Source organism: Fukomys damarensis, unplaced genomic scaffold, assembly GCF_012274545.1.
Source record: "Fukomys damarensis isolate Sample0158 unplaced genomic scaffold, DMR_v1.0_HiC HiC_scaffold_28, whole genome shotgun sequence".
Classification (NCBI taxonomy): Eukaryota; Metazoa; Chordata; class Mammalia; order Rodentia; family Bathyergidae; genus Fukomys; species Fukomys damarensis.
Window position 1 is genome coordinate 3,604,122 of NW_022900940.1, and position 12,079 is coordinate 3,616,200.

Consider the following 12,079-nt stretch of genomic DNA (forward strand, 5'->3'; position numbering starts at 1 on the left):
TATAAAAATTCTAAACACCCCAAATACAATCAGTAAAATTGAAAACATAATTAAAAATTTACTGACCAAGAAAAGCCCAAGTCCTCATGGCTTCACTGCTGAATTACCCAAGACAATTCCAGAAGAACTACTGCCACTACTCTTTAAACTTTTCATTGATATTGAAAGGGAAGCAATACTTCCAAATTCATTTCTGGGAGCAAGTGTTACTTTGATTGCACAACCAGGGAAAGACCCAACCAAAACAGAAAATTACAGGCCAACCTCCCTAATGAACATAGATGCAAAAATCCTCATTAAGATACTGACAAACAGAATACAGAAGGTAATCAAGAAGGTCATACACCCTGACAAAGTTGGATTTATTCCCAGGGATGTAAGGATGGTTCTACATATGTAAATCAATAAATGTAATGCACTATATTAACAGAGTCAAGGACAAAAAACATATGATCACCTCAACAGATGCAGAAAAAGCATTCAACAAAATTCAACACCCATTCATGATAAAAACCCTGCAGAAAATTAGAATAGATGGTCTTTATCTCAACTTGATAAAGCCTATCTATGAAAAACCAGCAGCCAACACCATACTAAATGGTCAAAAATTGAAAACCTTCATGCTAAAATTAGGAACAAGACAAGGATATCCACTATCACCACTTCTGTTCAATATAGTTCTGAAAACATTAACCACAGCAATTAGACAAGACAAAAAAAATAAAAGGAATAAAGACAGGAAAGGATGAAATTAAACTGTCATTATTTGTTGACCATATGATACTGTACACAGAAGACCCAAAAAACGCTGCCAAAAGACTACTAAACTTAGTTGACAGATTCAGTAGAGTATCTGGATACAAGTTCAACACTCAAAAATCAATACCCTTCTTGTACACAAATATCAGACTCTTTGAGAGAGAAATTAGGGAAACACTTACTTTCACAATAGCATCAAAAAAATTGAAATCTCTAGGAATCAATCTAACAAATGAAGCAAAAGACCTCTACACTGAAAACTACAGCAGTCTGAAAAAAGAAATCAAAGAGGATAAAGAAAATTAAAAGATGTCCCTTGTTCCTGGTAGGAAAAGCTAACATAGTGAAAATGTCTATAGTTCAAAAACTGATATACAGAGTCAATGCAATCCTGATTGAAATCCCAACAGTATATTTCACAGAACTAAAGAAAACAATACAAAACTTCAGCTGGAACCAGAAGAGACCTAGAATAGTAAAAGCAATTCAGGCAATAGAAATATGACAGGGGATATCACAATCTCCAACTTGAAACTATAATACAAAGCCACTGTGACTAAAACAGCATGGTCCTGGCAAAGAAACAGACCTGAGGATCAGTGGAATAGATTAGAAGATGCAGAAACAACTCCAGACATACTCAGCTACCTGATCTTTGACAAAGGAACAACCATCCTCAGTTGAGAAAAGACAGCCTCTTCAATAAACTGTGTTGGAAAAACTGGCTTTCAACCTCCCAAACATTAAAAGTAGACCCCTGTCTTTCACCATGCACTAAACTAAAATCCAAATGGATTAAAGATCTAAATATTAAAACAAAAAAAACTAAAATTGCTGGAAGATAAGTTAGGTAGGAATCTTGAAGACATTGGCATAGGAAAAGACTTCATGAACAAATCCTCAGTAGCACAGGAACTCACACAAAGAATCAACAAGTGGGATCTCATCTTTTTAAAAAGCTTCTGCACTATAAGAGAAACCACCAACAGAGCTAAGAGACAATCTATATTGTAGGAAAAAATGTTTACCAACTGTTCCTCAGAGAGAGGTGTACTATCTAGAATACATAAAGAACTAAAAAAAAAGACCCCCCAATTATAAAGACCCAATTTAAAATGGGCATCTGTAATGAACAGACATTTTTCAGACAAAGAAGTAAAAGCTGCAAATAAGCTTATGAAAAAATGATCACTAGTCATTCAAATACATCACCAGTCATTCAAGAGATGCAGATGAAAACAATGCTGAGATTCCATCTCACCCCACAAAGAATGGCTGCTATCAAGAAATCAACCAATAACAAATGCTGGAGGATTTGTAGGGAGAAAGGAACCCTTCTCCATTGTTTTTGGGAGTGAAGACTGGTGTAACACTGTGGAAATCAATATGAAGATACCTCAAAAAACTAGGATTGGAGGTCTCATTTAACCCAGACATCCCTGTACTGGATATCTTTCCAAAAGAATTAAAAGAATCATACCACAGTCATATATGCTCACCCATGTTTATAGTGGCACAGTTTGTAGTAGCTAAAACTTGGAAACAGTCCAATTGCCCATCAGTTGGAGACTGGATAAAGAAGATGTGGCTTTTCTATAAAATGGAGTACTACTCAGCCATAAAAAATTAGAAACTAGAGACATTTATAGCTAAATGGATGCACATTGAGGCCATACTCTTAAATGAAGTAAATAGGACACACTTAGGTAAATACCAAATAGTTTCTCTGGTGTGAAAAATTAAAAATGTAAATAAGGTTCAAATTGTATAACTGATAATGTGAAATAGAAAGAAAGGGTCTAAAGGAGTAGGGGAAGTAGGAGAGTTAGGGAAAATAAAAGAAGGGAAAAGAAAAAATATGAGAAAAGGAAAAAAATGGAAACAAAGTCTTTGTAAATAGGGAAGGCTGGAGGGGGTAAAGGGAGGGCAGTGGAATGGGGAAAAATAAGAACCAAGATTGAATGATGAATGTAACTGTACTATATACCTACAAAGTACCAATAAACTTAATGAAAAATAAAAAAAAGAAATCCTTGCAAGCCAAGAAATATCTCTGAGTTTTAGGTTATATCCCAGTAAACAGGCTACAGCTCGCTCCCAGTCATATCCTAAGGATGACACCTCAGCAGAGATACACAGAGTCCCATTCGGCACCTGCCACCTCAGTCTGGGCTGACAGCAACCACCAGGGCTCTACAACACACCCTCCTGGTGCCATCTCAGAGGACACTTTGTGATGTCATAATGTCCAGAGTGGTGATTTCCAGGTGAAGCAGTGAAGGGTTTTGAAAATACAAACTCTCCTAGTCTGATCTCCTTTCTTCCTATCCTGCATCAAACAAACAAAAACAAAAAACAATACTCACCCCTACCTATATTTATGAGACTCCAGAAAGAACTTGCCATAGCCAGTTACCACTGGGTCGAAGCTGTAGGAATTGCAGTGATGAGGTTATGAAGCCACACCGTGGATCAGTGGGAAAGTACACTGTAGGTGATTAGGAATGTCTGCAAAGGAAGGGGGCAACAGTAGGGTGGTACACATGCCATGTTTCTGTCCTCCCTGATCAATTTTAATGCCCTCCCTTTATAGACATAAAACTATGGTTCATGGAAGATGAGGAATCAGGCTTCATTCATAACTGCAGAGACGGTATGTGACAAAACTTCTTGTAGTCTGCAGCTCACATTCCCCTCTCCATGCCTGGCTGCGTTTCTTCTCTGAAAGTTGGATGGTTTCCTGTTTTATAATCAATCATTAGGTGGTTCTGGCATGTTCAACCCATTCAGATCACTTCTGTAATGAATAAATTGTGCCAAGATAATTTTTAAAAATACCACCATTCCCAGCTTTGCATCAAGGCTCTAGCAATAGACAGCTGTTACGAGAATGCATGTTCTATTTTGACAAATGACAGGTAGCTGGTTTTGTCACCTTGGTCAGAGATACCATAATATGCAGAAGGGAGACAAGCAGGGAAGGAGAGCTTCTTCCCTAGACTGTCTCATAAATGGGTTTCTTCTTTGCATAGTGGAGCCTTAAATAGACAAAATATAAAATGAATGTTTAAAACAGTTGTGGAGAAATGGCTGTAGAGTTTTGTTGTAATTTGTTCTAATCCTCTGGCAAGTAGAATCCCACATGAACCTTTATAACGGTGGGAATTTAAAAGCACCATCTTATGTTCTTTAGTTCCTAAGCGCCAGGCATGTGCAGGGCTCCAGGGACACACGAAGCTGTTGGGAAGGGCGGACTGTATTAAGCATGGCAATAAGTGTGGACATGCAAAAGCTGATTAAAAGATAACAGTGCGCTTAAAGAAAAGACGCTGCAGTAGAAGACACAATGCCGATACTCCCTCTCAGAAGACTCCCCTCACTTCCAACACACTCATCCCGCCATCCTTGCCACTTTCTGAAGCAGTTCTGGAAGCCCTTTTAAGTGAGTGTCTTTACAAGGTGTAATAAAAAGTGGAGTGAGTGCTGAGGCTGAGAGGCAGGCTTTCCAGTGTGTGTCCATTCGCTTTATTCACTGAAGGCCGGGCGTGGTGGTGCACGCCTGTAATCCCAGTAGGGATTGGGAGGCTGAGGCAGCAGGATCTCTGTGAGTTCGAGACCTGCCTGGACTACATAGTGAGCTCCACGTCAATCTCAACTACATAGTGAGACCCTGTCTCAAAAAAACCAACCAACCAACCAAACAAACTTTATTCACTGGATCTGGCCCTGTGCAACTTTTGGATCTTCTCCAAAGTTGAAATGACCATGAGAGGTAAATGTTTTGGATTGATTTAAGACACCAAAGGAGCCACGACAGCCCAGCTAAACATGTTCCCAAAAGAGGATTGCCAGAACAGCTTGAGAAAGTGCCAAGAACCATGAGCTAAGTGTGTCTGGGGCGGGGTGGGGGGTGAGAGGATAAACGACAGTATGTCATTTACTGCAATCATTTAAAAAATTTAAATATTCACCATATTTTTCTATCTGATCTCATACAAAGAAGAACCCAGTATTTAAAGAGTGACTGGGTGAGGATGAAGATTCCTCAACAAGAACAGTGTGCTTCAGTAGGAAGGGCCGACGCTTAGGGGCCAGACAAGAATTCTGTTAGAATTCTGTTTCCTGCCGCTCACCTAGTGCGTGACCTTGAGCAAGTCACTTCAACTTTCTACTCCAGTTTCCTTATTTGTAAAACAAGGCAAATAATTCCTACCCTGTCAGGATCACACCAGGTTTTTGCATTAAGGGTGATTAAGTTGCCAGGGAAGCCTGGCAACAGGCATTGGTTCAACACGTATTTATCAAATGAATGAAAGAATCATTATCAAACACATATTGGATCTTTAATAGAGAAAAGAGCACTTGAGCAGAGTGATGGAGCAGGAAGCAATGAAACATTAGCCCTGCCTTGGACCTAGTTTGAGACTGAGCATAAATAGCAAAGTCACAAAGAAGCACATTCTAGGTGGCCCAGTTAGAGAGTGTTCTACAGCAGAGCTGCCTAACAGAAACGTAACACGGGCCACAAGGGAGAGGTACCTGTGCAACTTTCCAATTTCTGGGGGAGACATTAGTGGAGACATTAATAAAAGTAAAAGGAAACCTGTAAGTCTACATATTTAATGCAACATAGCCACAACGTTATCACTTGCACATATAATCAATGTAAGTTCATCGATGTGATCTTTTGTGTTCTACTTTGTGTAACAAGCCTTCAACAGCCAGCGCATGTCTTACACTTACTCAGCGTCAACTGTCAGAGAAGACCTAAGAAAAGGAGGAGACAGTGGACAGTCCCTTTTGTGACAAGTCTGGGCCAAGGTGTTTCCTGAGGTGAGATGGCATAAGGACAGCCACGTGGCAAGGACGTACACAGTGAGAATTATTACAATAATAAAAAGCCTTCGCAATACATAAAGGAAGTTGGGAAAGGCGGATTTTAGAGGAGAGAGGCAGAAGTATGTGAACCAAGAGTCCCACAACAGCTCAGAATACCTTCACCTAGGTGAGCACTTAAAACATCTCCTGTAGTGGACCCACATGGATCACAGTGCAGGGCTAGACCCACGCGCAAAGTCAGGCAGGCAAATCAACAGAGACCGTGACCATCTTATTCACCATTGTTTAAGAGCTGCCACATAACAGATGCCAATACATATTTAAATATACAAGACGGCTTAATACACATATTTATGGAAGTATGTGATTAGTGTTCTTTCCTAGATCAGAGGACAGAAGACCATAGGTCTTGGACTTGCTAAATAAAGTTATCGGAACATAGTCACACTTATCCCTTTCCATACTGTCTACGGTTGCTTTTGTGCCAAAATGGCAGAGCTGAGTAGCTGCAATGGTGGCAACCTGGTCCACAAAGCTTAAAATATTCATGATTCAGCCTTTTAGAGAAAAAGCTCACTGATTCTGCTCTCGATGGTAAAAAGTTCTTCTGAGGAGTCCAATTTGCACACACACACACACACACACGTGTGAATATGTGTACATATGCATGTGTGTATACAATGAGTACTTTTATTACCAGAGATAGTTATTTTTATAAAAAGAAAGAAAAGAATAAATGAACAAAGGAAGAGAAAAAGGAAGGGAGTTGCCCATACTTTAATAATATGAGAAAATTTCCCATTATCAGTGGAAATGTTGAGAATGGTCTGGACAAAATCACTGTATTTTTGTAATGTCTAGCTAAAACACCAGAAGGAAATATACAAATGGCTGTGATGAAGCAATCCTTGCAAGCCAAGAAATAGCTCCGAGTTTTGGGTTATATCCCAATAAGCAGGCTACAGCTCCCTCCCAGTCCTATCCTAACGAGGACACCTCGGCAGAGAAGCGGGGTGAGTGAGAAGCGAGGCCTCTCCCCGTGACTCCCTGTTGTGTCACCCAGCAAAGAGAACGAATTTGGAGAGGCCCTAACCTTAGCTCACTACCATCGTTACAGGAAGTGCCCCTTGGGTGTAGAGGAGCCACCCTCTAATTCACCCAAATGTTGGCAAGTGGAAACGCGACCCCAGTGCGCTGAAGTCTTTTAATTTTCCCAAAGTTTTAAGCTTAGATTTTTATATAGTGCTTTCCGATTTTTAAATATCTTTAGCTACATCAATACTTTATGGCCTGTACCATGTGAGAGAAGGAAAGAGACCCTAGGGCTGCCACCGATTCACCCAGACACGGTGAGGGCCATTCCTGTGTCCTCCATCTTCTGGCTATAGTTGCTTACATCAGAGCCATTGGACACCAGTTCCATTTTCCTCTGATGCTCACCTCGGATTATGCAAACAAGTTTAGCATAGATTTTTGGCACATGATACACGTGGAGGTGGTGGTGGGGATTTCATATCCAAACCAGAGTGGGGAGATCTAGGTACAAATGTTAAGCTGTGTTTTGGAAGGAATTAAACTGTGCATCGGGAAGGATTATTTTTTTTTAAAAGTTTTTTTAATAAAAAGCAAAAGGATTCATATCAAGTTGGGGGCCTTGTACACATAAATACTTTAGGAAAAAAAGTGGCCCTGGGTTTCAACCCTTCCGCCTTGGCCACGTCTCCAGCTTAGCAGAGGGTAGGAATGATGAGCAGTGTGCCCAGAGGAACACACTTTGGGAACCCCGAGCAACTGTTCCCTTGCTTACTATCAAAGACTGTTAGAAATACGAGCTGGTATTTTCTTTTCTGCACCTCTCTCTTCAGTATCACCTATTTTATTTCAAAAGTACAGCCTATTTATTTTGGAAAATAACGATAAAAAAAGAAATAAAAGCCATTTGTACTTTCTTTACCCAAACACAGCCATTTGATAAAGGCAGTTCATAACTGGTGTCAACTGACTCTAAAGAACTTTTGAAATGTACTTCTCACTATCTTGTAGGGATCAAATCACAGGATGCCCCCAGAGACAAACATCTGAAGCAGGGCTCCTTTCCCACAAAGACTCCCTACCTCTTCATTTCTGTTTCAAAGCTTAGATGAATGAATTTCCATGTTACTTGGTCAGTTCATGAAAACCGATGTGTTCACAAAAAGGAAGTAAAGGGATAAAAAGAGTAGCCTAGACGAAAGTGTAAGTGTTCTAAAAAGTACTTTGATGATGCCTAGGAAATGACTGAAATGGTTTATACGCTTTTTGGCTTGGCCAATCTGGTTAAGGAACTTAGTTTAAGGAAAAAAAAAAAGTTTTTCACAAAGCTTTAATTCCAAGAATGTCTATGATAGTGTAATCTATACTAGAAACAATTAAGGAAATAAATGTCCATAAATAGAGGAGTGATTGCAAGAGTTAGGCTGATTTTGCTCCATCGCTATCCCTATGACTTCCAGAGCACTTATTACGCTAACTGCACCTCCTGCAGAACAGAGACCGTGACCAGGTGGCACCATCACCACCACCACCAGTGAACAACTCTGCTCTACCACTTGATCCTGTCATGATGTGCTGCCCTAGGCCCAAAGCAGTAGGAACAACTGGGCATGGACTGAAACCTCCCAGACTGTGAGTGAAAACAGACCTTTTCTCTCTTGTAAGTTTCGATTACTGTATAAACTAATACATCACCTCGTTCAATTCCCTGACTTGAGTATTAGGTGAGAGTTGGGGAAACATTGGCAGCTGCCACTTCCTGCTTCAACTACACATCTCTTAGCTCTTCTGTTCAGTATGGGGTCGGGAAAGGAAAAACTCCCAGGGCACACCTTAACAACGAGGTCCTGGCAGAGAGGAGCCCCTGGTGCTCTGAGAAGCCATCTTTTCCCCTTTCCCTTGCTTTCTCTCCCCAGCTCTCCTTCCTGCTTCCAGAGACTCTCCTCCCAAATTAGCTTTCTGCACTCCAGATACCAATTCAGGCTCTGCTTTGGAGGAACTTATAGTAAAACAGTTGACGAGAAATACCAAACCAATAATAATAATTATACCACAGAACCCTAGAAAGCTTCATAGGTGGTGTCAAAGAGGCTCCCCAGTTTCTAGGATACATCCATCCATTGTTCAGCTATTTATTAGATGTCTACTTGGGGGCCACACATGTGCTGGGTATGTGACAGTGAACTACAGAGACATTCCCACAAGACACAGGACATTAAGCAAGGATCGTGCAAGTTATTCTGCAGAAGCACTGGAAAGATAAGAAAACTTGTGTGACATTTGGTTTGGGGGTTTTTGAGTAGACAACACTTCATGGGAGCCTGAAAATAGGAGTCAGCCAGAGTGGAGAGGTGCCGTGATCTTTCCTCCATGAACAAAGGCTGAAAATGGAGGGTGGGTATTTGACGGGTTGATTAAGCAAGTGGAAGGATTTTGGAGAACAACAAAAATATATAGTCAGCTAACATTCTGCCTTTTCATCTCACATGTGTTAAATATCCCAAGAGTTGGACAAGTCTTGGATACCTTCAGGGTATTAATTACCAGGAGGACCAAGCTTGCCATTAAAATTTAAACATGGCCTGGGGAATCATCCTTGTAATCAGAGGCATTGTACTTTTTGGATTCTACTCCCGTGAACTCTAGAGAGTCTGACTCTTACTAGGTGGCACAAAAGTACTCTAACTTCCTTCAAAATCCCACAGCTTCAGGGTCACAAAGATGTCACCTAACATTGGTTTGAAGAGCACCCACCTGCTGGTTCCCCCCGAAATACCTACAGAAGAATGTAGGGCACAGACACTTCCTGAGGCTTTGTGTCAGTTTAAATGAGCCTTACTTCTTTCTAAACACGTGCACTTTTGCACAGTGTTTTATGTGCTGAGAAAACGCCATAAATATGTCTTTAGCGCTTCTCGGTTTGTGATCGATTGCCTTTTTGCTTGCAGCAATCTTGTAAGAGTTTTGCTTCATATTTTTATTATCCTCACTGCATACCAATTTTTCAAACATTTTAGTAAATTAGGGTTCTCTGATTCCTACTTCAGAATCATTTAACTGATCTAACAAGCTCCGTCTAATTACTACATTTCACCTTTCATTGTAGAGTGCAGCAGAGTTTGGGCTGTCATGGCTGGGGGCAGCTCAAAGACCAGGAAGGAAAAATAGTGAGAATGGGTAATGTGTGACCCACAATAGTTCATTTTACACTAGATCAAGTTCTTAAGAATATAGGGAGACAGATGTGTCTATATCTTAATTAATTCACTCATTCATAATTCATTACATATTTGTGAAACGTTTGTATGCACCAGGTATTGTGAAAACCAGCAAAATGGCTGAAATGGTGCTTTCTTAGGATATGGTCACGCACTTGGTGGCATCAAGCACAGCTGCTGAGGACTTGTGAGCCCATCTGTGCACAGGTGTACCCTCTCATGTTCCAAAGCCCATAGCTCCTCAAGTCCTCCATGAAGTGGTAGAGTACTTGGCGTGTAATCTATGCATAGCCTCCTATGTACTTTCTTTTTTACTGTTTGTTCACTGTTTTTGAGACAGGGTTTCATCATGTTGCCCAGGCTGGCTGTGAACTTCTGGGCTCAAGTGTTCCTCCTGCCTCAGCCTCCTGAGTCACTGGGATGACAGGCACATGTCACAGAGCCTGACTTCATTATTCCATACTTTAAATCATCTCAAGATTACCTATGACACTTAACCCAGTTTCAATATGGTATAAAGAGCTGTTATATCTTATTGCTTAGGGAATAATGACAAGAACAAAAAGTCTGTACATGCTCAGTACAGATGTGATTTTTTTTCAAAAGTTTTTGATCTGTGTTTGGTTGAATCCATGGGTACATAACCCATGACTATAGAGAGGTCCTAGTATATGTAAACTCTGGCTTCCTAGTTCTTAGCCCGATGGCCTGGGGCAGGCAAATTAACCAATTTGTACCTCAGTTTCCCCGTCTGTAAAGTGGGGGTTGAAATAGCAACTATACCCACAGAACTGCTGTGGACATTAAATAAGGTGATGTAAATGAAATAGATAAAAGCTTTCCCAGAGCACAGTTGGAACGCTAATTGTTGCCTCTTTTTGTTATTGCTGTTTTCTGCTTAACTCTACCTAACTTATGGCAGTCACAGTTTTCCATCTCCTAGCTACCTAGCTATTTAATTAGTTATCTATCATTCACTCTTATTTATTGCTTACCTCCTTTATCAAATTACAGGACCCATGAACACAGGAATTACATGCTTGGTGCCCGGTACTGCATTTGGCCCACAGGAAGGCACCAATAAATGTTTGTGAAATAAACAGAGATGGATAAATGGTCAGAGCTCTCTCAGGACACACGACCCCCCTCACTCTCCACAAGCCTTCGCTTCAGAGGTTTCTATCACATGAGCCTATCAATTGCCATTTGTTGAAAACTCCACATGGCTCTATATCCAGATGGTGCCTATGACAAAGGGACGGCGTTCTGGCATGCACACAAGTTGCCAAGCCAGATGATGAGCCAGTTCACTGTATTATTCATCGTCAAATGCTGCTGGCCAGAGAACTGATTTGCTGTCAGCTGAGCTCTCCAACAGTTGAAGAAAAAGGCTGACGGGTGGGGGTGGGGGTAACTATGGAATGAACCTAGGACTTTTGCACTAGGTTGTATCCCCAGACCTTTAAAAAAAATTTTTGACATAGGGTCTCACTAAGCTGCCCAGCTTGGGCTTGAACTTGTGATCTTCCTGTCTCAGCTCCCCAGTGCTGGAACTACAAGCATGCGCTGCTGTATCAGCTAAGAGGCTGATTTTTAATGGAAGCCAGTAGCATCATTAAATAGATAGATATGGGGTGGTAGGAAAGCAATGGATAAAAGTGAGACCCTTCTTGGGCTTACACTGAAGTCACCAACCACATTGGACAAATCATGACCTCTCCGGACCTCTCAGTTTACTGTTTTTGGGCACAGAGGACACAAATTGCCATCAGTCATCCCCAAATATGTTTGTGGACCAGAATCTTCTGGACAGCTTCTTCAAAAAGAGTCCTCCAGGGCAGGCATTCACAAACTTCTATAAAGGCTGGGAAGTCAATATTTTGAGCTTTGCGAGTTATATGATCTCTGTTGCAGCTACTCATACTCAGCTTTGCACTGTGCAGACAAAGCAGCCGCAAGCATGTGCGAGAAAGAGGGAGCCAGGATGGGCCAGCTGCCAACGGACTACAGTTTCTGACCCAGTCCTAGGTCATCTGTGGCCGCCTGACCTCAGGGCCATTTCTCTACATATTTTCAAAAGCTGCTCTAAGTAACTCAGGGCAGCAGATACACTCACCTGAGAACCTCCATGTTAGAGAATGCACACAGCTCTTTCCAGCTCTAAGTGGAGCTGAGATTCCACAGTTCTGACTTCACAGTGAGCAAGGACTACATGCAGTCAACACTGTCTA

The 12,079-nt window shown here is 41.2% G+C and overlaps 1 long non-coding RNA gene across 2 annotated transcripts; it reads left to right on the forward strand.

The window, feature by feature from the left end:
• Positions 1–3,138: 3,138 nt before the first annotated feature.
• On the forward strand, positions 3,139–10,884 carry LOC104870353. Of its 2 annotated transcripts, none has more exons than XR_782513.1 (5): positions 3,139–3,249; positions 3,353–3,412; positions 5,471–5,592; positions 8,091–8,262; positions 10,863–10,884. It is a non-coding gene; the product is annotated as an uncharacterized LOC104870353 (long non-coding RNA). The 2 variants fall into 2 exon arrangements; XR_782520.1 differs by having other exon boundaries at positions 8,123–8,262.
• The last annotated feature ends 1,195 nt before the right edge of the window (positions 10,885–12,079 follow it).